This window comes from Meriones unguiculatus, chromosome 1 (genome assembly GCF_030254825.1).
Source record: "Meriones unguiculatus strain TT.TT164.6M chromosome 1, Bangor_MerUng_6.1, whole genome shotgun sequence".
Taxonomy (NCBI): domain Eukaryota; kingdom Metazoa; phylum Chordata; class Mammalia; order Rodentia; family Muridae; genus Meriones; species Meriones unguiculatus.
In genome coordinates, this window is record NC_083349.1 from 157,458,165 (window position 1) to 157,481,690 (window position 23,526).

Genomic DNA, 23,526 nt, shown 5'->3' on the forward strand with positions numbered 1-23,526 from the left:
TTTCATCAGCTCTTAAACCTGTCCTCCTAGTTGTCCTCCACACATGGTATCCCAGATTTTCAACAGCCAATGGTTTCCTTACTCACGCCTGGCCTCTTCCCATGCCTGAATTTGTCTTCTTCTTGACAGTTTCTGTCTCCTTAAAACAACTTTTCTGAATCTGCCTCTGTTATAAACACAATCTGTAGTATCTCCTCATGTGTCACATATTACACAAATAATTCTAACTACTCACCTATAACAAATTTCTCCATCTTCATGACTTCAGAAAAACAAAAAGCTCCGTCAGCCTAGTAGCTAGAGCTAGTAGCTGTGCCTTTCTTGTTCCTGTGTATGCTAGGCTAAGAAATCAATTTCTCACAGCGGTCAATATATCTATTCATTTGGCAAAAGCATGAATTAACATGTTGAATACATTAAATTATTTAAATTCATCCTGAACCCAGGTATAAATGTGGTACACCAGTAACTCTCTTGCATAATTGATCATAAGCATTCATTTCAGTGTTGTAACGGGTAGAGGTACTACTGTTTTGATACAGATTCTGAATTAAGATTTTTATTTCTTTTCCACAGTTTATTTTTACATTTATAATTGATTTCATCTTTTTAAAAATTGCTATTGGATTTGAGACATTTGCCCTAAAGGAAATCATGAGTATGTCATTTTATACAATTATATTTTTGAATAGCAAATAAAATATGTTAAACTTTTTTCAGTTCAGTATTTTATAATTTTCAGTGTCCTGATTTCTTTCACCTATCTTTTAATTACTAAAATATATTTTCTTCTTTAAAGATTAGAAACAGCATTTATTCATGTCTATTGCCCCAACTATCACTAATAAGTATTACCCCAACTACCACTAAAAAGTATTGCCCCAACAAAGGGCACATATAAAATAGTATCATAAATATTAAAATGTGTGAAATCAATTTTGTTATGTAAAGCCACTGGCTTCAGAAGAGAAAGGGCCCTTTAATTATCTATTTTAAACATTAAGTGCTTTTTTTGTTTATTTTTTTGATTTGTGCTGACTCTGGGAGATCACCATCTTTCATTTGTTTTCTTGATTTCTTATTTTATTTTTCTTAGTATTTCTCCAATAAGGCCGGTGACACAGACCTGGGCTGGCTATTGAACTTTTTTTTCCCCTCTGGTGTTCTTTTTGAGTGTGGTATTTACTATCATTTTTGATTACCTGTTCTGGCATGATCACAATTTCCTGCAATATTTCTCTCACTCCCAAGGGAAATTAGTGTCTGCTCATAGCATTTATCTTATTATTTATTTATTTTTATATGTGAAAACCGAGACAAGGCAGCAAGGAATTAATTTAATATTTTGGCAATATCTATTTCATTGGTCAATAATTTATTCTTATAACTTTTACTCTGCTGTCTTCTGCAGAGTGACCTCTGGTCATCTCTATATCTGAAACACATTCTGTGTAGTATTTTGACCTCCGTCATATTTTTCATCCACTTCTCACTCTGTTCTCCATGCTGCCCTTTGTCTCTTCCTTGTAATACCATGTAACCAATATTTAAGTGCCTCAGATCTGAGCTTCTCCTACAGTTGATTACTTTTACAAATCATTCGTCATCTATATTGGATTTTTACGTTCTTTGGTATTTACTTCCAGGTTATACATAAACACAGTCCTCTGGGAAAGCTGAACATTCATTTTCTTTGGTACAGTTCCCAATTTCTCTTCTCTCACTCTCTCTCTCTCTCTCTTTTTGTTTTGTTTTAACCTCTACTACACAGATGTAGCTCTCAATTTTTAATCACAAAGCAGACTTTTCAAGTGACTAATTTATTATTTTATCACATATCATTTATACTTATCAGTCAACATCGTTAAATGTTCTCGAGCATTCTTTTAATTCTTATCATTTCACCACTGGGACGACATCTTTGGAATTGGATTTTATGTTAATAAGAGTGTGTGTGATTCCAACTTTTACTATGGCTGTTCAGAGAGCAGATCTGGATATGAATAACCTGCTTACGGTTTATGTCTATGTTTGTAAAGCTTATGTTGTTTACATTTTCTATTATATTTACTTATTTATTTATTTGTTTGTCAGTGTGCCACACATGCCCACCATATACATGAGTGAAGGCCAGGACGGCTTGTCATGGTCAGTTGGTTTCCCCTCTAACGTGTCTTGGGGATCCAACTCACTTGGCCAAAAGAAGTGCCTTTACTTCCTGAGCCATTTGGCTGACTGACCCTTTCTTGTTTTAATATTCATATTTCTACCAATCTTCAGTATTCCTGAAATGAGTTTATTGGGAACAAAACTCTTTGCTAAAATATGTCCTGCACTTCTATACTTCTGTGATTTGTGTCTTTTTTCTTTCCAGTTAAAATTTTTTTGTTCAGACTTTTATTATTATTATTATTATTATTATTATTATTATTATTATTCATTCCCTTTGTATCCCAGCTGTAGCCCCCTTTGTCATCTCCTACCAGTCTCACCCTCCATCCTTCTTCCCCACTATGTCCCTCCTCTAGTCCACTAATAGAGGAGGTCCTCCTCCCCTACTATCTGACCCTAGCCTATCAAGTCTCCTCAGGACTATTTGGATCCTCTTTCTCTGTGGCTAGTAAGGCAACCTCACTGGGGAGAGGTTATCAAAGAGCAGGCAACTGAATTTATACCAGAGACTGCCCCTGCTCCCCTTACTAAGGTACCTCCAAGGAGACTGAGCTGCCTATGGGCTTCATCTGAATCAACCAAGGTCCAGTCCAAACTTTTAGGACAAAACAATTGTAGATTGCAATAAAGCTTGATGAGATTGACAGGCACTTGTGAGAAATGATATAGACACTGTCATCATGCCTTTATCCTCCAAAGACAACACCTTGTCACAACTGTCACAACCAGGATACTGACACTAACATAATAAATGCATAGAATATTCACCATAAGAAGTGTACGTTTACATCCACAACAATCATGTTCAAAGTAAAACAATTATACAAAGCAAACTCTTCTACTACAGGCCCTGTTAGATTATGATCAGATTATATTTCGCTGTATTAATAGGAAGCAGATAACATATACGTAACCACTGAGGAATTGACAGAAGCAAAGGTCTGTTCTCTCTTTTTTTATTACCTATCTGGAATTGTCTCTGTCAGATTGCCGAAACTCTGAATGATACAATCTGATAGCACAGAATGCCTTCTACCTCCATAGTTTTAATTAGAATTAAATTGGCAATCTTGTGCTAAAGCTATAATTTCTGCTTCCAAGGGGGTCAACAAGTCAGCACCAAACACGTATGTAAATTTCCCCAGGTATAGTGAGCCCCAGAAGTTTTTACAGGACTTCCTGGAAACAGATGGCTTTACACTCCTTTCTTCTCGTGTTAGTTGCTGATCATGATCTCAAAGCCTAGAAAACTGCTCTCCTGCCCTCCCTTAAATCCTATCTTGGAAAAGAAACATTGTTAAAAAGTTAGAGGAAATTTAGCACAGCATAAACTGAACCAATAAGTTTTAACCATTTCAGCACACAATTAGTCCCAGATGTGATACACACTTGGAGTCAAAGCTGTAATTCAAAACACTCTTGTCTCACCATTACAAGTCTTAACATCATGAGATGCTAGTTCAGTAAGCATTTTTCTGTAGATAATGAACATTTTCTAAGAGTTTTAAGCAAAAATAAATAAAAACAGTTAAAAATAGTAATTAAATGGGGATTACTAATTGGTTTCTATAGAATTTTCTTATTGCTGAAATTCTTGAGAGTCCGTTGTATGGGAGAGTTCACTCAGTGGGGAACGACCTTATCAGCCCTGTAGGGAGCAGACTCCCTTATCTCAAACAGAGAACTTAATTAGCAATCTTACCTTTGAGTGCTCTCAGTCTTTTCTAGCATCTTTTATACATTCTCAGGTTGGGTGATTTACTTGAGAATTCAAGGCCCTGCATGACTCCTCTCTCCTGGGATTCCTGACTTATCTGAGAATCAGTCAACCTGATGGTGAAGCTAAAAAGAGTTTGCAGTTTTTATGAAATCCTTGAGAATGCAAGTAGCTTTTGAGGAGAAATATACTAATGTACCTTCCTAAGTACTAAAACCAAAATAAGTAAATGAATAAACAACAAACAATAACAGCGACAACAAAAAGGGAAAACAAACTTTGATTTTTAAGTGGTCAGTTCACCTTTTTCTCCCTTAGAGAAACTGACTTTTCAAGATAAATTGTGGAAAAACATATATATTAGAAGTAAATACATTTTTAGCGTTTGATACATACTGCATATAGTAAGAAGCTTGGCTAATATTTCTGTTTCATTATTTGGTTGTTTGTAGGTTAGGCCTCCATATTGTGGGAAAATTATAAGTTAATTTTGAGTAAGTTTTACTACATTTGTTTATTGGTTTTCTGTGTGTGTGTGTGTGTGTGTGTGTGTGTGTGTGTGTGTGTGTGTAAAGAAAGCATGGCACATGTAGAGAGGGTGGAGGAGTCAGTTCTCTCCTGCCACTTGAGACACTGGCGTCAAACTCAGGGAGGCTTTCAGGCTGGCTGCCAAATGTCCTTAGCCATTGAGCCAATTCATTGGTTCCACAATATGTTTTTTTCTTCCCCTCTCATCACATTCATATGTGTGTGTGTGTGTGTGTGTGTGTGTGTATGTGTGTGTGTGTATCATGTATGTTCTATTTTTGACAAAATGTCAAAACCTTCTTTGGAGAAATTTGGTGAAAATTAGAAGGATGGAGAACAGGTTTATTCTATATATCTGGTCTCTCAGTGATTCATGAACATGTTCAATGACATTTATTTATTTATTTATTTATTTATTTAAGCACTTTACAGCCTGATCTCGGCCACTTTCTTCTTCTCCTCCCAGTCCCATTGATGATCTGGTGTCCCTCCCTAGGAGGATGGACCAGTTTCCTAGCAACTGTATCTCTAGTGGGTGGGGAAAGAAGGCAGTGAGGTGGGTTCTTCCCCTTAGGGCATTGCTGGACTTCTCTACCCACCTAGTTCAGGCTTTAAATATTATTAATAGCTGCTGATTTTTAATCTTTTGGTCTCTCAGCTCATTAGTAGCAGAAAAGAAAGGTAAGAAATTTATGTCAGTAACATGAAACCATCAAGAACTGTCACTCAGTTTCCTCCAAGTCTGAAATATGTGTATAAAAAACAAGGGCTGGAGAGATGGCTGAAAGGTTAAGAGCACTGGCTGTTCTCCTAAAGGTCCTGAGTTCAATTCCCAGCAACCACGTGGTGGTTCACAACCACTTATGATGAGACCTGGTCCCCTCTTGTGTCCCAACCTCATCACCCATTTCCCATTCCTCATCTCCTTTTTCTCAGAGAAGGGGAGACTCCCAAGGGATACCAAACCACCCTGGCACTTTAAGTTGAGGCAGGACTAAGTGCACTCTCTCTGAATGCAGTAGACAAGGCAGCCCCGTTTAGAGAAAAGATCCAAAGGCAGGCAACAGAGTCAGAGGCAGCCCTTACTCACATTTTTAGGGGACCTACATGATGACCAAGCTACACATCTGTTACATATGTATAGCGGGCCTACATCCAGCCCATGCATGCTCTTTAATTGGTGGTTCAGTGTCAGTAAGGCCACATGGGCCCACGTTAGTTTACTATGTAGGTCTTCTTGTGGTGTCCTTGACCCCTCCAGCTCTTCTTGACAGTGTTATCACTATATGAATAAGGCAGTCTTTTCATTGTCTAACACACATCTCTTCCTTAGGCATTCATATAAATGGAAATGAATGCTAAAATGTACTGATACTTTCAACATAATTCAGAAAACAATAAATATTAAAATGCATGACTCTTAGAAATAGATAAGATTCTGGCCTTTGACTTTAAAACTCTGATTTCATTGTGCTACAAAAAACTGTTGTCACTAAAAACTATCACAGATCCTCTTCTTAATTTCTGAAAACAATAAAAATCTGGTTTGAAGCTGCTTTCCCAAGAAGAAATTACACATGCACATTTATATACACACATATGTTATATACACATTCATATAAATATGCTCATATAGTGTTATTATGTAAGAATATTTGATGTGTTTTGTTGTTGTTATTGTTGTTGTTGCTACTGCTTTGCTTTGTGGTTACTTTGAAATGAAACCAACTTCCCCAGCTCTGATTCTGATTGAGTCAGAGAATCATTGACTCCTGGACTTCATGTCCAACCATAACACTACTCCTCACAGAGTTCCTGTTTGCCCTGTTTCTCCCCCTTGTATCTCTTTGTTCTTCATCACATTTCCTCATAAATTGTTCCTTATTGTGAAAATGGTAACACTTGCAGTCATTATTTTAATGTGGCTTTCCAAGTAAGCCCAGGGCACCTTTACCATGTGGCTAAATCAGAGACAGGCAGCTGTTCTGAATTACATACATGATTTCTTTTCAGTCCAGTTGAGCTGGGTCAGGGCTATTAAAATGAATCACAGATGTTCTAAGGCTTTGCAATCATAACCCCTTAGCACTTTTTGTTTATACCACACATTTACATCAAACATCTGCTACCTTATATTTGGAATAGTTTTATAAATCTTTTTCTTTACATTGCATTATCAACTTTAGTGTAAAAATAACCCATATTTCCCTGCAAATCTTACACACAGCAGTACATACAACATATGTACATACATTTTTATTGAACCACCAGAACTCAGAAAAAACAAATTGAACATATACTATGAGTGATGTAAAGAAGAGAATCATAAAAGCAATATTCTAAAAAGTTGTAGATGATTTGGAAGGATAGGTTTGTTTTATAATTATGATGCAACTTTCTGGGGACAAAATTTACTTTATCTGGATTGATAATTTCTATAAACTTCTGCCCTTTAAGACTTTTCTCAGAAGACATTCCTGCAGATGGGCACTGAGGTAGTGCTTTGTTAGTAGCAGTAAATATTGAGTGGTCCTGTATGTGAGAACAAGTGGTTCGTAACTGAGATAAAGAGAAACCTTTGAAAAACTGATTCAGTTAAAACATACTGAACTGGGAGACTGAATGCTTCAGTAATGTAGCAGAAGGACTCTGGGCTGGGCAGCAAAATGACATCTAGAGTTGTTACAACTGAAACTTGGAGTGTGAATGTGGAAACAAGGGGCTTTGTAGGTATGACTGTAAATATGAACCTTGAAATGGGAATGTTAGCAGGGATTGTATGAATGGGTCCATGAGACTGGGTGAACTGCGAGAAATGAACACAGCCTATTGATACCTTGAGTTTAGCTAAATGTTAGACTTCTCATTGACAAAACTGAAAAATAAAATTATGGTGTTTTATAGATATTAAATCCATGATAACTTGTTACAGCTACAAAGGAACACAAATCCAATCATGATTACCTTCTGTGAGGTTAAAATTAACTTATTAAATTACTGAGACGTGACAAGCTTCTTTGACTGTGACAATGACTTTTATTAATTTTTGCAAATGTATCAAGAAAATAAAATTACCTGTTTAAAATGTATAAAGAAAATTAAATGTAGGAAAAATCTAGGTAAGTAGAATATAATTTTTAAATATGAAATAATTTTATGGCCCTTAATAATAAATTGAAAATGATAATCTGTTTATGGCAAAATGGTATATTAATAATTAATTTATAGCCAGTTAAAATAAGATTTTAGATAGAGAATGTACTTTCTAATATTTCGTTTTGTTTTTTATCTTTTTTTAATATATACATATTTTTATTTACTATGTATAAAATGCTGTCTGCACGCACACCTGCACAGCACAGGAGGGCACCAGGTCTCATTATAAGTGGTTGTGAGCCACCACGTGGTTGCTGGAAATTGAACTCAGGATCTTTAGAAGAACAGCCAGTGCTCTTAACCTCTGAGCCATCTCTCCAGCCCTCCTTTTGTTTTTTATACACATATTTCAGACTGGAAGGAAAATGAGTGACAGTTCTTGATTGAAAGACTCCCAGGAGCCTATCTAGACGGGGAGACCCTGCTTCCCAAGGAACAGCGAGACCAGCCTTCGGATGCAAGCCGCAAGAGGTTTATTTTGATACACGGGTACCCGGGGCGACCAAGCCTATCGGAGGACTTGCGCGCCTCTCGGTTGGGGTGACGGGTTTTTATAGGGCTCGGGAGCAGGAGGCGTGGTTACAGAAGCGAGAAGCAGTTACAGGGTTCTGATTGGGTGGTTTGAACAAAGCCGTAGTTAAGTCACATACCCAGAACAGGGAAGGCGGGAAGGCAGATTGTGAGCCGAGTCACGTACCCACCCGGAACAGCGAGGTAGCTATCCCCTCAGGGAACTTACTGCTATACCGCGCCTACTCTACATAACAATCGCTGCTTATCTTTTGGTCTCTCATTGATGTCTTCATGTTACTGACATAAATTTCTTACCTTTCTCTTCTGCTACTAATGAGCTGAGAGACCAAAAGATTAAAAATCAGCAGCTATTACTAATATTTAAAGCCTGAACTAGGTGGGTGGAGAAGTCCAGCAATGCCCTGAGGGGAAGAACCCGCCTTACTTCCTTCTTTCCCCACCCACTAGAGATACAGTTGCTAGGAAACTGGCCCATCCCCCTAGGGAGGGACACCAGATCATCAATGGTCTGGGGACCTTCCTATAGCCAATCAATTCAAAATGCTGCATTTTTCTTTCTTTTTTTTTTTCCATAATTTTATTTTTCTCATTAGTTACATTTTGTTAATTCTGTATCCCAGTTGTATCCCTCATTCCCTCCCCAGTCCCACCCTCCCTCCCTCATCTCCTCCCTGCCCCTTTCCAAGTCCACTAATAGGGGAGGACCTCCTCCCCTTTCATATGACTCCCTTTTGTCAGGTATTTTCAGGACTGGCTGCAAAGTCCTCCACTGTGGCCTAACAGTACTGCTCCTCCCTTGGGAGGTGGGGAGGCCAAAGAGCCTGCCATTGAGTTCCTGTTAGAAATAGTCCTTGTTCCCCTTACTATGGGAAACCAATTGATTACTGAGCTATCACGGGTCACATCTGAGCAGAGGTTCTAGGTTTTATCCTCTCATGGTCTTTGGTTGAGTGTCCATCTCAGAAAAGACCCTGTGCCCAGATATGTTTGGTCCTTGTGGAGCCCCTATCCTTTCCACATCAAACTCCCCTTCTTTCATATGATTCCCTGCACTCTGCCGAAGGTTTGGTTGTGAGTCTTAGTATCTATTTTGGATACCACTGCTAGGCATATACCCAAAATTTGCTCAAGTACACAATAAGGACATTTGCTCAACCATGTTTGTAGCAGCTTTATTTGTAATAGCCAGAACCTGGAAACAACCCAGATGTCCATCAACAGAGGAATGGATACAGAAATTGTGGTATTTTTACATAATGGAATACTACTCAGCAATCAAAAAGGAGGAAATCATGAAATTTGCAGGCAAATGGTGGGATCTAGAAAAGATCATTCTGAGTGAAGTATCCCAGAAGGAGAAAGAGAAACATGGAATATACTCGCTTATATAGACCTAAAAGATAGGATAAACATAATGAAATCTATACACCTAAAGAAGATAATCAAGAAAGCGGACACGGGGTATGATGATCTATCCTCATTTAGAAAGACAAATGGGCTATGCATTGAATGTATGACAGGAGTCTACCGCAGAAAGCATCTGAAAGACTCTACCTAGCAGTGCTCCAAAATAGATACTAAGACTCACAACCAAAATGCTGCATTTTGACCAATAGATGTTTGCCAGGCAGGAATTGCCCCTGCCTTGGGCATGCTAGGAGGGACCAGAATCTTTAAATCACCCAACTAATCTGAGGGCTCTCAGCTCTCACGGCTTCAGCGGTGGGAGTTGTGAGCCTGAGCTGCAGTTTGTAGTTTGTAATAAAAAGATCCTCATGTGGTTTGCAAAGGACTCGGCTCCTGGTGGTGGTCTTTTGGGGTATTGCAATTCGGGCACAACAGAGCTAGTTTGTATTCAATGTATCACATAGACAGTATTACTCAACAATATACTAAGTCCTAAATATTTTAGCTTTCCTATTAATGTTACTGATAATTTGTAGATGTCCTTTTAATTTTACATATAGTGAAATATCTAAGTTGCATCTACCCATTTTTTTTAACTTTTTCAAATACCTAAAACTTTAAACTCCAAATATTATAATATTCGGCATGTCACCAGCTTCTTAAATTTTTTTCCTTCCTGCTGTGAGTTGAAATCATCAGTTGAATCCAGGCTATGAAATAGTTGGTTGCATGTATCTCTCGTAAAATTGTATTTGGTGTTTTCAAACGGGAAGCTTGGGATCTACAGTTGTGGCTAGTAGAGAAAATCACACTGAAGGAAATACGTAATGCTTCAAATTTGGATTCTCTCTCCCCACTTTAGTACTGGGTGTTATAAATCAGCCTGCCTTTCAGTGACTCAGCACCTCGGGACATCACATCTCTTTCTCTCTGTCTCTGTTTCTTTGTCTCTCTGTCTCCCTGTCCCTCCACTCTCTCTTTCTCTCTTATTTCTGAGGCAGCCTTTTGCTCTCCCCTCTACCCCTTGTGTTGCTGACTTGGTCTATGCAGCATACCTTGGCCAGGAACTGTCCAGGTACCTCTCACTGCCAGGGCAGTGAATCACTGGGGTAGATTTTTTTTTCTGATATTTCCATGAAGTTACTGTCTGCTGAGCTGGTATTAAAAAGTGGACTCACATAATGTGAAAGGGAACTTTGAAGTTAGGTTTCTTGCTACACCATACATCAGAAAATGGTTTCTTTCTCTCCTGTATTGGGTTTTTGGGTATGAATATTCATGTTAGGTAAATTAATCTGTGGATACTAGACAGTTGTCATATTCCTAGTTTTTAACTATCATGAATGAAGCTTCTGAATACATCTTCATAAATATATTTGTTAACATCTAGTATGATTGATTGTATTATAGGAATACATATAATTTTATAGGAAAAGTCTACTTCGGCCAAATGAATAAAACATGTTGAACTTGTCTTGACACAGTTTCTACTGCAATGTATGGCATTAGACTTCAACTGGTGAGCCTTGCTTTGTCAATCTTAAGAAGAGTCATCACTTCAGCCTAAAGATGATGCTTTCTGGTAGTCTTTGCACATAATTCACACATTAAACATATTCTTTCTGATCCCATTTGCCAAGAGATATAATTATAAATATTTTGGATTTTTCATATTACTTTGCAAATATTATGTTATTTGCATTTTTGAATATTGAATGAAATTTACATACCCCAAATAAGTCAATTGGGTTCTTTGATATAATTGTTCTTACGTTAACTGGACGATGTTTGCTAATAAATGATTTTCATACTAAAGCATGATTCTCTATCTGATTGTATGGGTCTAGAGAGTAGGACAAGAGCCATATACTTCCTGCAATATTTTAATATTGGTGTTATCAAATATTTGCTCAGTTTAATGTAAAAACTTGCTCTTGGATTATGTCTGGTTGAAGGTTTATTTTTATCTCTTTAACAAGTATAAGACTGTTAAGCTTTTTTTTTTCCTCTGTCAGTTTTGCAAGTTCACATGCATATACCTGTGCATTTGTATACATAACTTGTCAAATTTATTATAACAAAGTTGTACACAGTTATTTTCTACCAAACATTTTTTTTCCAAATAGAAGGTCAAAGTTTTCTGCAATCTCCTTGGAGTTATTCTGTGCATTGAGTCACCAAATCTGTGTTTACTTTGTAACCATGACCTCCACTGTGGTGTTCTTTAGCTCTCATATTCCTCTCTTCTATGGCAGTAAGAAAAGTCAAGAATATCCCTTTAACTTTAAAGAATCCTTTATGTGTTTAAGAAAATTATTTTAAGCTTACATAAAATATTTGTAAGTTTTTTTTTTTCTTTTCTCATTTTTTGGACTACAGATTTTTCTTAAGAATTGGCAGAGGAGGAGAACTCCTCTTCTCAGTGGACTAGGGGAAGGGGATGGGGTGAAGTGGGAGGGAGGGTAGGACTTGAAGGAGTTGAGGGAGGGGGCTTCAATTGGGATATATAATGAATAAATTGTAAAAAATAAATAAATAAAAATAAATAAAAATAAAAAAGAATTCTCTAGTCTGCTGGGTCAGTGGACACAACCTTTCTGGATACGTTCTGATTTTACCGACAAAATATAATTGATTCACCTTCAGCCTCATTGGCCATTTCTTAATGTGAAATCTTGGTTTCAAAGTTGATACTGGTCTTCTGAAAGACCAGTATCTTTTCTGGGTGTTTTCAAGCGTCTTCTGAAACTTCCAGTTTCTGTTGAAGTAAGCATTTATGCAAAAACTGTTCACCTGTGTGAAATGAGTCAACCTTCTTGTTACTCATTTTTGTTTTCAGCAGTTTGCTCACAGTATGTCCAACATGGCCTTATTTTTATTTACCTGCTGGGGTAATTTTATATTAGCTGGAGACTGCTAACATATGACTGAATTGAGGTCATCCAGAGACTCAGAGCTTACGTAACAACCCCATTATTATTTCATTTCTAAGGTGTTTCCCTTTATTATTATTATTTTTTAATAGCTTTTTTTTCCCCAAACTTTTGCCCCTGAAATTCCATCACTCACTGGTAGTTGTATCCTCTGTAAACTTCTCTTGGGCTTAAAGGCACAGAGAGTTCTCTCACCATTCTCTTTTTCTTCTGATGTGAGTTTTCTGAATACAACTGATTTCAGTGTTCACACTTCTTTTTTAAATTAATTTATTTTTATAATTAAATTTTTATTTTTTTAATATTAGTTACAGTTTATTAATTTTGTATCCCAGTAGTATCCATCTCCCTCATTCCTTTCCAATCCCACCCTTCCTCCCTCCCTCTTCTCCCTACTCCTTTCCAAGTCCACTGACAGGGGAGGACCTCCTCCCCTTTCATCTGACCCTAGCTTATCAGGTATCTTCAGGCCTGGCTGCACAGTCCTTCTCTGTGGCCTAGTGGGGCTGCTCCTCCCTCGGGTGGGGGGGGTCAAAGAGCCAGCCATTGAGTTCATGTCAGAAATAGTCCCTGTTCCCCTTACTAGGGTACCCACTTGGATACTAAGCTACCATGGGCTACATCCAAGCAGGGGTTCTAGGTTATATCCGTACATGGTCCTTGGTTGGAGAAACAGTCTCACAAAAAAAACCCTGTGCCCAGATATATTTGGTCCTTGTGGAGCTCCTGTCTTCTCCAGGTCATACTAACTCCCCCTTCTTTCATATGATTCCCTGCACTCTGCTGAAGGTTTGGTTATGAGTCTCAGTATCTGCTTTGGTACACTGCTAAGAAGAGACTTTCAGAGGGCCTCAGTGGTAGGCTCCTCTCCTGTTACTTGTTTTCTCCTTCAGCTGATGAGCGCCTTCAGCAAAGTGACTAGATACACAATCAACTCAAAAAAATCAGAAGCCCTCCTGTATACCAAAGACAAAAGGGCCGAGAAAGAAATCAGGGTAACAACACCCTTCACAATAGCCACTAATAACATGAAGTACCTTGGGGTGACTCTAAGCAAGTAAGTAAAAGACTTGTTTGAAAAAAAACTTCATTTCTGAAGAAAGAAATTGAAGAAGACATCAGAAAATGGAAAGATCTCCCGTGCTCAATTGGTAAGGTTAGCATAGTGAAAATAGTCATCCTGCCCAAACCAATCTACAGATAGGCAGTGTTCACACTTTTAAGTGTTTAAATCATTTGCCCCTCTATTACAGCCAAGGTTTTATGGTGTCTGGCAGGAGAGGTCCAAGGAGGAAATACTGGAAGCAGGAATTCAGCCATAAGAATTTTGATAAATAAGTAATTCAACCAAATTACCAACATTGATGTTGACTAAAATTCAAACTAAATAGAACTTATTTTGTACTACAACTGGGCTCACTGATTTGGAAACCCAACCAGTTTCATACTTGATATAAAAGAAATGGTCACATGAAAAGACTAGTGATTTCCTCTGGGAGATTGTAGTTTTCAGAAAAACCATCTGGGGAACACCTTGTATGATGATGTCATTTCATTTTAATGGAGACTTTTACCACTCTTTTTATTTTAATATTCTTTAGGACTCACTGCTTCTTTCATTTTACAAAAAAAAAGCAGTAACAAACTAAAGGAATGACCAGATTGTCACACCATCAGAATAGTGATCAGACTATCAGACTGTCCCAATATCATAGTCAATGACTGTCTTGAAAAACTTCCTGTTCAAGCTGGGAAAATCAGTTCAGACATATTTACTGGCTCCTTCACAATTTTGTGCTTCTTTTCCTGAAACATCCACTTTAGTAAATGATCATGAGCATACAAAGGCTTATTTTTCAATTGCCAAATTAAGTGCTATGAGATCAGTAAACACCTAATTCTACGGAAACACACAGACAAAATGCCAACCCTTGAATATTGAGCACAGAGCAGACATGAGCTATAACAATGGGATTTTCATGTAAAGAGTCTAGGGGGAAATCATGCTAAGCCATGATTTTGAATGTCTTATATAAAAGTCATGTATTTTCCTGGAAATTTACTTGCAGTTTACCACTTACTGGTGGATTCCTCTTGCTTAAGTGGTGCCTTCCTTTTAGGCCTCTGTGAAGGAAGCAATAGTTAGTTAAATACCTTACTAGCCTTCAGATTTAACATTTATCCATCTGTATGGACTGAGATCACTGTTGATTGATGATACACTTCCTTCATGGAAGCAATTTAGAAAGACACGCCTCCCTCTGCCTGGTAATTTTAAGAAAACAGTCATAGTGAATGTAAGCACTGTGCTGTATCTGAAAGATGGGTGTAGGTTAGTCAAGTCTAAAGACTTTGGTAAGATATTCTACACAGAGGGCAGCACTTTCAAAAGGTAAGCGGTGCAATTTAGAGAACATAACAGCATCTTTCAAATGTAAAGCAAAAGTCGTACAATAGTCAATGATAAATCAGACAGTAGGCAGGAACTAATTATAAGAAATATCTTCTTACATGCAAATGAGTTTAGATTTTAGTCTAAAGATTCTGAACCTCTCTGTACCAGAAAAGTACTATAATCTGATTTAAATGTAAATTCTCATTATATATCAGAACTGGATTTTTTCTATTGCTTATCTAGGAATTTCAGAAGGCATTAAAAGGAGCATAAATGGGTAGAGAGAAAGAACCAATCTAGAGTGAAAATTAGGTACATAGATGAATTTCACCTTAATAATTCCTAGAATTTAAGCAATAATCGCATGAATTCCTTCATTTGGTTTATTTCTTCTGAAAATGAGGGCTGTGAAGCAGGCATGAAAATGGAGAGGGGTTGAAATATAGACAAAAATCCAAGTCAAAGTCCTTGGAGAGTCACAGTCCAATTCTCCCCTGTTAGGAATCAGGCCTTTATTTTGTAACTCTTTTCTCTGTACAATGAAAGAAGCAATGAGTCCTAGAAACTAGAATGAAACACCTAGAAAGTGACTCCCTGAGAATTTTCTTATCGGGATTTAGAAAAGAAATTACAAAAATATTTTGAGAGTAAAAATACAGGGAGACATAAAAAATGGGCCATATAAGAAAATTGAAACTTATCACTGGAAAATAGGGCAAGGTGTACTACCAAACTTCTTTTATTTAGATAAAATTTAAGCTTTTCTGAAGGACTTTTTAAAGAGCCTTTCCAGTTTTCTATTCAAACTCCTCTGATCTCTGTACATAAGAGCAAAGATTCCGGAGACAATCACAAAATGTAAACAAGTTAACAAGAACACATGAAGCCCAAAGGTTAAAAAAAAAAAAAAAGCATGTATGCTTTCTTCTACATAAAAGAAAGAATGAGGACAGCCAAAGCTACAAAACCATGGCTCCATCTTTTCACTTCCTCTGACCTCCCAGACTCAGTTTCCTCCTTATCAGTGACTTCTCCAGTGGACCTGGGGAACCCTGGCTCTGATCACATACTGGGGCTGTCTTCCTGATATGACCATGCTTTTCTTCTCTGTCCTCACTCCCTGCTATTCTTCCATTTTCCTTCATTAGTTTTGAAATAACATTTAAGACTCAGTGCCAGGCTGATCAGTGAACTAAGTCCTAGGAGGAAATGTATGTGTAAATTGTATTTTCTGTAATCTGAGAATCAGCACACAGCAGAGAAAATCCACCAATGTAAAGAAAATGAATTAAAAAAAGAAAATTCCTGAATGTAGACTTCTTGCTATGCAGTGAGGCTCTTCATAGGTGTGTTTTCATGCCACTGACGTGGGAGACAAGAGTGCTTTCTAGGTTCTCATGGGCAAGCGGGGGACCATGCATGCTACTTTATTTAGTGCTCACCATGACTGTGTGACTTGTTTCTATCCTTCCCATTTATAACTCAGAAAGCGTAATGTTCCAGAAGAAGGATGCTGTTGAATAATAAAGACTCCTTTGGCTGGTACTTATAGTCCCACTTTCTCTTCAAAATAGCATATCTTCGACAAGGCAGACCTCACTGTAAATGTGTATTTTCTGAAGGGAATAATTTAAAAATAACACATGCTTTAAATGACTAAAAATACTAAACTCCAGTTGATGGAACAGCACACTAATGTTAAGACTGCAAATTAATGCGGACATTGTAGAAAACCACTCTGGAAGCCTCTGAAACATTATAATGTTTCTACCAGATAATTCTGCAATCTTAGTTCTGGATATTGAATGAAATCAATACGTCAATGAGATATATACTCCCATTTTCAAGCCTTTTTATTGACAATACTCCCATTTATTGACAATAGTTAACAAATGAAAAACAAACAAACAAACCAACCCTGAAGTGTCTATCAACTAATAAAGACAATGTGAATAGATATATATATCAAGAGAGAGGAAGTAATGAAATAGTATTTAGCTATGAAAATTTATAAAGTTCTGCCATTTACAAATTACTACATGAATGGAAAAAGTAATCACTATTTTAAAGTAAAGCAAACACAGAATAAAATTGCTACATGGTATCACTCATACATGTAATATCATTTTAAAGGTGGTCTTATATAGCTTGAGAGTAGATTGACTGTTAGCACAGAGCAATGGAATAAAGACAGTAGGTGGAAGGGGGATTGCAAAAATATTGATGAATCACAGTAAGCCACATCTGTATAGCAAACAGAAGTTCTGCTATACTCCAGATATGTGTGGACAATGTTTGATGATAGTGTCCTCTGTATCTAAAGAGCCAGGAAAGTGATAGTTAATGTTTTCACCAAAAGGCATGCCAATTATGTAAGTCTTTGAATGTGAATTGATTGATACATTATACAATGCAAATATATATAAAATCATGTTATCCAACTAATATGAACATAGTCCATCGTTTATTTTGATATGCCAGAAAATTAAGTTAAAATATGCAATTTTTCTGTCTGTATTTGTTGTAAATTTATTGAAAACATTCATTTAGATTGCAAAGATTTCCTAAAATTGGCAGATAAGTTTATCATGGACTTTTAAGTTCTTGAACTCTAATGTCTGTTGGAAAAAATGTTTCTTCACTTTGAGATTTAGATACTATTGTCAAAGACGACTGAAATAGTTCAGTAAGAAAATGAAGCTATCTCATCTTTACTGGATCCATTAAAGTACATCATAATCTGCCCATTTTCATTTCTTTTCAAACTCAGTCAGAGAAAGCAATCTATTGAAAATGCCTCAATCTGTATGATTTCCTCTTATATTTCTCACTGATTTATTCTTCCCAACTTTGGCCTCCCATATTTACTTTTTGAATTTCTGTACTTCTTTTCAAATTGCCTCACATCCAACACTATATCTTTTAATCGCATTTTATGGATCTATTTTCTTTCTATATTTTTTGAATAATCTGTTGTTATCCTGAATTGTAAGCCTTTGAATACAAGCAATGCATTTGGCTTTCGTAATTCTTTAGGTTTTATTCTTATATTTCTAATAATAACATTTATCTTTATATTTTCACATACTAAAAGCCTCTATTGATGTATAAATAGAATAGATTATATGTACATTTTATAAAATTTTTCTCATTCTTGTTATAATATACTGGGAGTATTTTTCCAAACATTTATGCTGTTCAATCTAGCTCCTAAAGACAAAGTTTCCTGTATCAAGTATGAGTGTCTTTAGCTTACCTGGCTTTCTCCAAATTTTTGTTTTAATTATCAGAGGCTTAGACAAAGGCAACTAATGAGTGACATCATCGCTATTAATAAACGTTTTTGAAATATATTTGGGAATTCTCTACCAAAGCCCTTTTCATTAATGTCCCACAGAGCAGTAGCTCTTCAAATAAAGGTGATCTGATTAAGTGAACTTCACACCTGTAACAAAATGTGACCTTTGCAGTTATGCACAAGACCAGGCTACCCACAATCCTGTGTCGTTTAAGAGCAAGGTAGTATGGTTCACTTGATTTCAGCGAACACCTTTTGTACTTTTATTTGTGGAAGTGTTTTGCTTGCGTGTATGTGTACCACACGTATGCGGTGCCCAAAGAGGCCAAAAGAGGGTGTCCTATAGCATGTAACTGGACTTACAGTGGGCTTTGTGCTGCTCCATGTAGATTCTCTGTAAGAACAGCAAATGTTCTTAGCTGCTGAGTCATCTCTTCTGCCCCCACAATCTACTTTTTTTTATGATTATATTATTTAATGTAATTAATACAATAAACATGATGTTATAATACAAATACAAATAGTAGAAAAGTTACTTTAGTAAAGCAAATTATTTCACACATGTACCAACTTTTTCTTTTATATTTACAATGCAGCAATCTAAAAATTTTTTTTCCCTTTTTTTCTTTCTTTATTTATTTTTTTCAATGCAGTTTATTCAGGAACATTGAACAATCCTCGGACCCCGGGGAAAGCCAGCCCACAGCTTAAATAGCCTCTGGGTAGCCAACCCAGGCGTGCCACGGGGGCAATGCAGATAGGTCCACATACATGGAAGCAAGCCAGATCCTCAGCCTTAGCCAAATGTGGAATTGTTCATGACAGAGAGCACTCACCATCGGGAAGGTGGAAGGCGGAAACCAGCTCCATCTTTAAGGCATAGCATTCCGCAGCTCTCTACAGTTCCCCCTTTGTTTTAGACGCATCAGGCAAGAGTAGAGGTCTGATCTCTGATATTAGAAATAAATTGGGACTTTGTACAGATGTTCATTTAGGTGTCATCCACCCAAAGAGCGTCAGACCCATCCGATACCTTTTTCTCAGAGGCGGGACCTGGGGCATCAACCCGCATGCAATCAGACATGCTCTTCTCTGGGTCCAAAGCGGCTGACCCTGAGTGCAGTGCTTAGCCTCGCATCCTGAGCGTATCATTTTAGCTTTTTATGGTATCCAACCATGCTTGGGGAGAATGTCCTGCTTCAATGGCTGTAAAGGCCTGAATGATCATGGCTGCATCACACTGTTGTGAGATTCTAATCTTGCAAATATACCACAGGCAAACCAAGGAGACCAACACCAGAAGGCCTGCTAACACTCCCATGCCCGCCCATTCCTTCAGATGATTCATGGCTGCAGCAATCCATGTTGATAATCCTTTGGCTAGTCCTGCGTCCACTCTGGTAGAATTTACTGTGACAATGGCCACTCTCAGCTGCTCCATCGTAGTATCGAATTCTCCAGTCCAATTACCTAAAATATAGCTCGACAATTGTACAACCACTCTGGAAATCAATCTGGCGCTTTCTCAGACAACTAGGAATAGTGCTTCCTCAAGACCCAGCCATACCACTCCTGGGCATATATCCAAAACAGGCTCAAGTACACAAAAAGGACATTTGCTCAACCATGTTTGTAGCAGCTTTATTTGTAATAGCCAGAAGCTGGAAACAACCCAGATGCCCCTCAACTGAAGAATGGATGCAGAAATTGTGGTACATCTACACAATGAAATATTACTCAGCAATGAAAAATAAGGAAATCATGAAATTTGCAGGTAAATGGTGGGATCTGGAAAGGATCATCCTGAGTGAGTTGTCCCAGAAGCAAAAAGACACACATGGTATATACTCACTCATATAGACATACAACATAGGACAAACCCACTAAAACCTGTGCATCTAAAGAAACTAAGCAAGAGAGAGGACCCTAACTAAAATGTCCAATCCCCATCCAGAAAGGCAAAGAGGATGGACATCAGAAGAAGAAGAAAACAGGAAACAACCTAGGAACCTACCACAGAGGGCCTCTGAAAGCCTCTGCCCTTCAGACTATCAAAGCAGATGCTGAGCCGGATGGGCAACTGTTGGGCAGGTGAACGGAATTTTAGGTAAGAACACAATCTACTTTTTATCAATAGTTTCAAATTACTTGGCAAATATTAGATCAATGTTCTTCTTCTTTTTTTTTTTGATGAGTTAGTACTTCCAATTTTTTTGTTAGTTTTGGTATGCCAATATTCTAATGAGTTTGAAGAGTGACATTATCATTATTGCCGTTACAATCTTATAACTGCAGATATATAGGAAGGGAAAAGATTCTTCCAGACTTTTTCTCTTTTTACTATGACATCATATTTACTTCTTTTATGCAAAATAAGATTGCCACCATACATATATCAAAGACAAATTACAAATTATATCTAATACCCAAGGTTTTTTAAAATTTTTTCTTTAATGATCCAAATAATATCTTTTTTACTTCTTTTAAATATACATACATAAGAGAAAAACTGCATCAAATCTAATTATATTTGGATTTTTCTTTCTCCTTCTCTACATTTTTCAAAGTGCAGAATATTCCTATAAGGTTGGAAAGGTTAGTATTTCTGTTCTCGTTCTTTAAGATCAATAGAAGAAGATGAAGATTTAAGTGACTTGGGCCAAACAAATCTATGAACCCCTGCGACATCAGCTGGTGCTGAGGATGGCAAATTGTGCCTCCCATAGAGTACTGAACAGCTATACCAATGCAGGTCAAGAATGTGAAATGTAAATCAAAGAAAAGAACAGAGAGCCAGTGAAGCAGCTGACAGTTTGCAGTGACCCAGAATCTAATGAGCATAGAATGTCAATAAGGATCATAGCAAGACAGTTGCTGCAATCATTTTGATAATTGTGTCTTCCCATCTTAAAAAAAAAATTAGAGTCCTGAAATGAAATAAGTCATACATGGAAAAGCACCTTTAAGTATGAAAACTCTTCTCTTGTCGACCTATTGCACCATTTACTTGGGAAATGAGGAAGAGTTTTACACCACTAAGTTGAGAAGGCATTGCCACTATGTTTGAGTACTGTTAGTAGTACTTCTCCTTACTTCTTTCCAATTATTTATTTAGTTGCATTGAATGTGTATGTGAAACAGAAATATGACTTTGGCCTTTTCTCACAGAACTTCACAGTACATAACCAAAACTGTGCCAGTGATTTTTTGCTTTACAGAGCTACTCCATTTGCATTATTGTGAATGTTAATCTTCTTATCCATATTGACTGGATTTAGGTTGACTTAGAAGAATATATATCTACATCCATCTTTGAGTGTGTTTCTGGTGAGCTTTAGCTGAGATAGGAAGACTTACCTAAACACCAATGACACTATCTCATCAGCTGGGGTTCCAGACTGGCTTAAACTAGCTAGTAAAGAAAGTCAGATAAACTTCCACCTCTCTCTGTCTCTGTCTCTTCCTCTGTCTCTCTCTGTCTCTCTGTCCTTTCCACTTTCTCCCTCTTTCTGCTCCCTGACTTTGAATGTAGTGCCTCACACTCGCATGACTTTCCTGCCATGACAGACTGTCTCCAGAACACGTCCCCTTTTATTGCTTTGCATAATTACGTAGTTTTCAGTAGCAATCTTTGTGACTGTCTATCCACTATACTTATCCCCTAGAAAACATTTTGCATTGCCCAGAGTCTATGATATACACTTATGTATAATGACATCCAGCTCCATCCTCACCCCAGCACCACTCTCCGCCAGCCTGCTCACTATAGCATCCTTGGTACCTAGCAAGTATCACCTATTCCAGGCCATGGTGATGCTTAGTGTATGGGCCTTCAAGAAGAATGGGGGTAGAGATCCTCAAAAATTGCTGTGATGGTTTTTTTCTTGTGTGTGTGTGTGTGTGTGTGTGTGCTTGTGTGAGTGTGCACATGCATATTCCTTGTGTTATATATTTTCTTAAAAATTCTGGCCAGGCAATGGTGGTGCATGCCTCTATTCTCAGCATTTGAGAGGCAGAGGCAAGCCTGGTATAAAAAGTGAGCTCCAGCATATTTAGGACTACAAAGAAAAACAAAAACAAAAACAAAAACAAAAAACACCCCCAAGAAACAAAAACAAACAAACAAATAAAAACCAAAATCTGGTCTGATTTTTTTTTTAATTTTGCCTGTTTGTTTGTTTTGGGGGGTGGAATTTGGTGGGTAGGGAAATGGAGAGGATCTGAGAGAATTTGGGAAAGAAGAAAGTATAATTAGAATATATTGTCTGAAAATAATTTTATTTTCAATGAAATGAAACCCTTCTAATTTCAGTCAACAGCCTCGCCTTTTTAAATATCTCTTTCTACATTTGAACTTAATATTTTTACATTTGAACTCTTATGTGATTTCATTTGTGTCCCCTGAACAATCTAGATTAAGTTACCTCATTCAAAATATTTCAGTTAAGCTCCCCTGAGAAGTGTCCTTGCCCTATAACATGTTTGCATATTCTTGTTGAACAGGGTCTGGAACCCTTTGAAAGAGTAGTAAGTCCACCTAGCATATGTGCTCATTTTATATCTTCATGTCTTTTTTGTTCTTTTTGCTACTCATTTATTTATTCATTTATTTATTTATTTATTATTTTAATTAATAGATGAGTTTTCAAGGGTTCAAGACAGCCCACCAAAAAGTTTTCAGGCTGCACATGTTTTAATTATCTCTATATCCCTTGTACCCTGTAATGTATGGTGTATAGTAAACTCAGCATAAATTTTTTTTGTATTAATAACTTCTGGAGAAATAGCCGATTCTTTGCCTTTAATGAAAGTATCAAATGAAATTCGTGTTTATATATGAAAAAGAAATCCACTTCTAAAAGATATTCATGTTGAATTTGTGACGTGACCTTCTGTACTGAGTACAAAGTACACATTATACCAAAATATTTAGAAATATCTTATCACGGAACAGCTAAAACCTACTTGTCCTGTTCTGAATTGATTATGTCATTTTTTTTCCAATTAGATCCTCATTTCTGCTATCTATGATTGTGATTCCACTTGCTTGTTTATTAATATTGTCCAATGTGTTCATAAACCATCATTGTTCTTTAAATAGTTGAATCTGGAAAATATATTGAATAAAGTAACCCAGATCCAGAAAGACAAATGCCACTTGTTTTCTCTCATCTGCAGTTCCTAGCTCTAAATCTTCTGACAATACTGTATCTGCCACCCTTCTTCAAGGAAGCTTCACTTTTCAGCGAATGCAGACCATTCAGAAAATCATGCCTGGACACAATGCAGAGATCAATGGGCTGAGGTAGCCCAGCAGCAGCAGAAAAATCTGCATCACAGCCTCCCCATCTAGGCTCAAAACACACACAAGAAGAGGGAGCAGAAA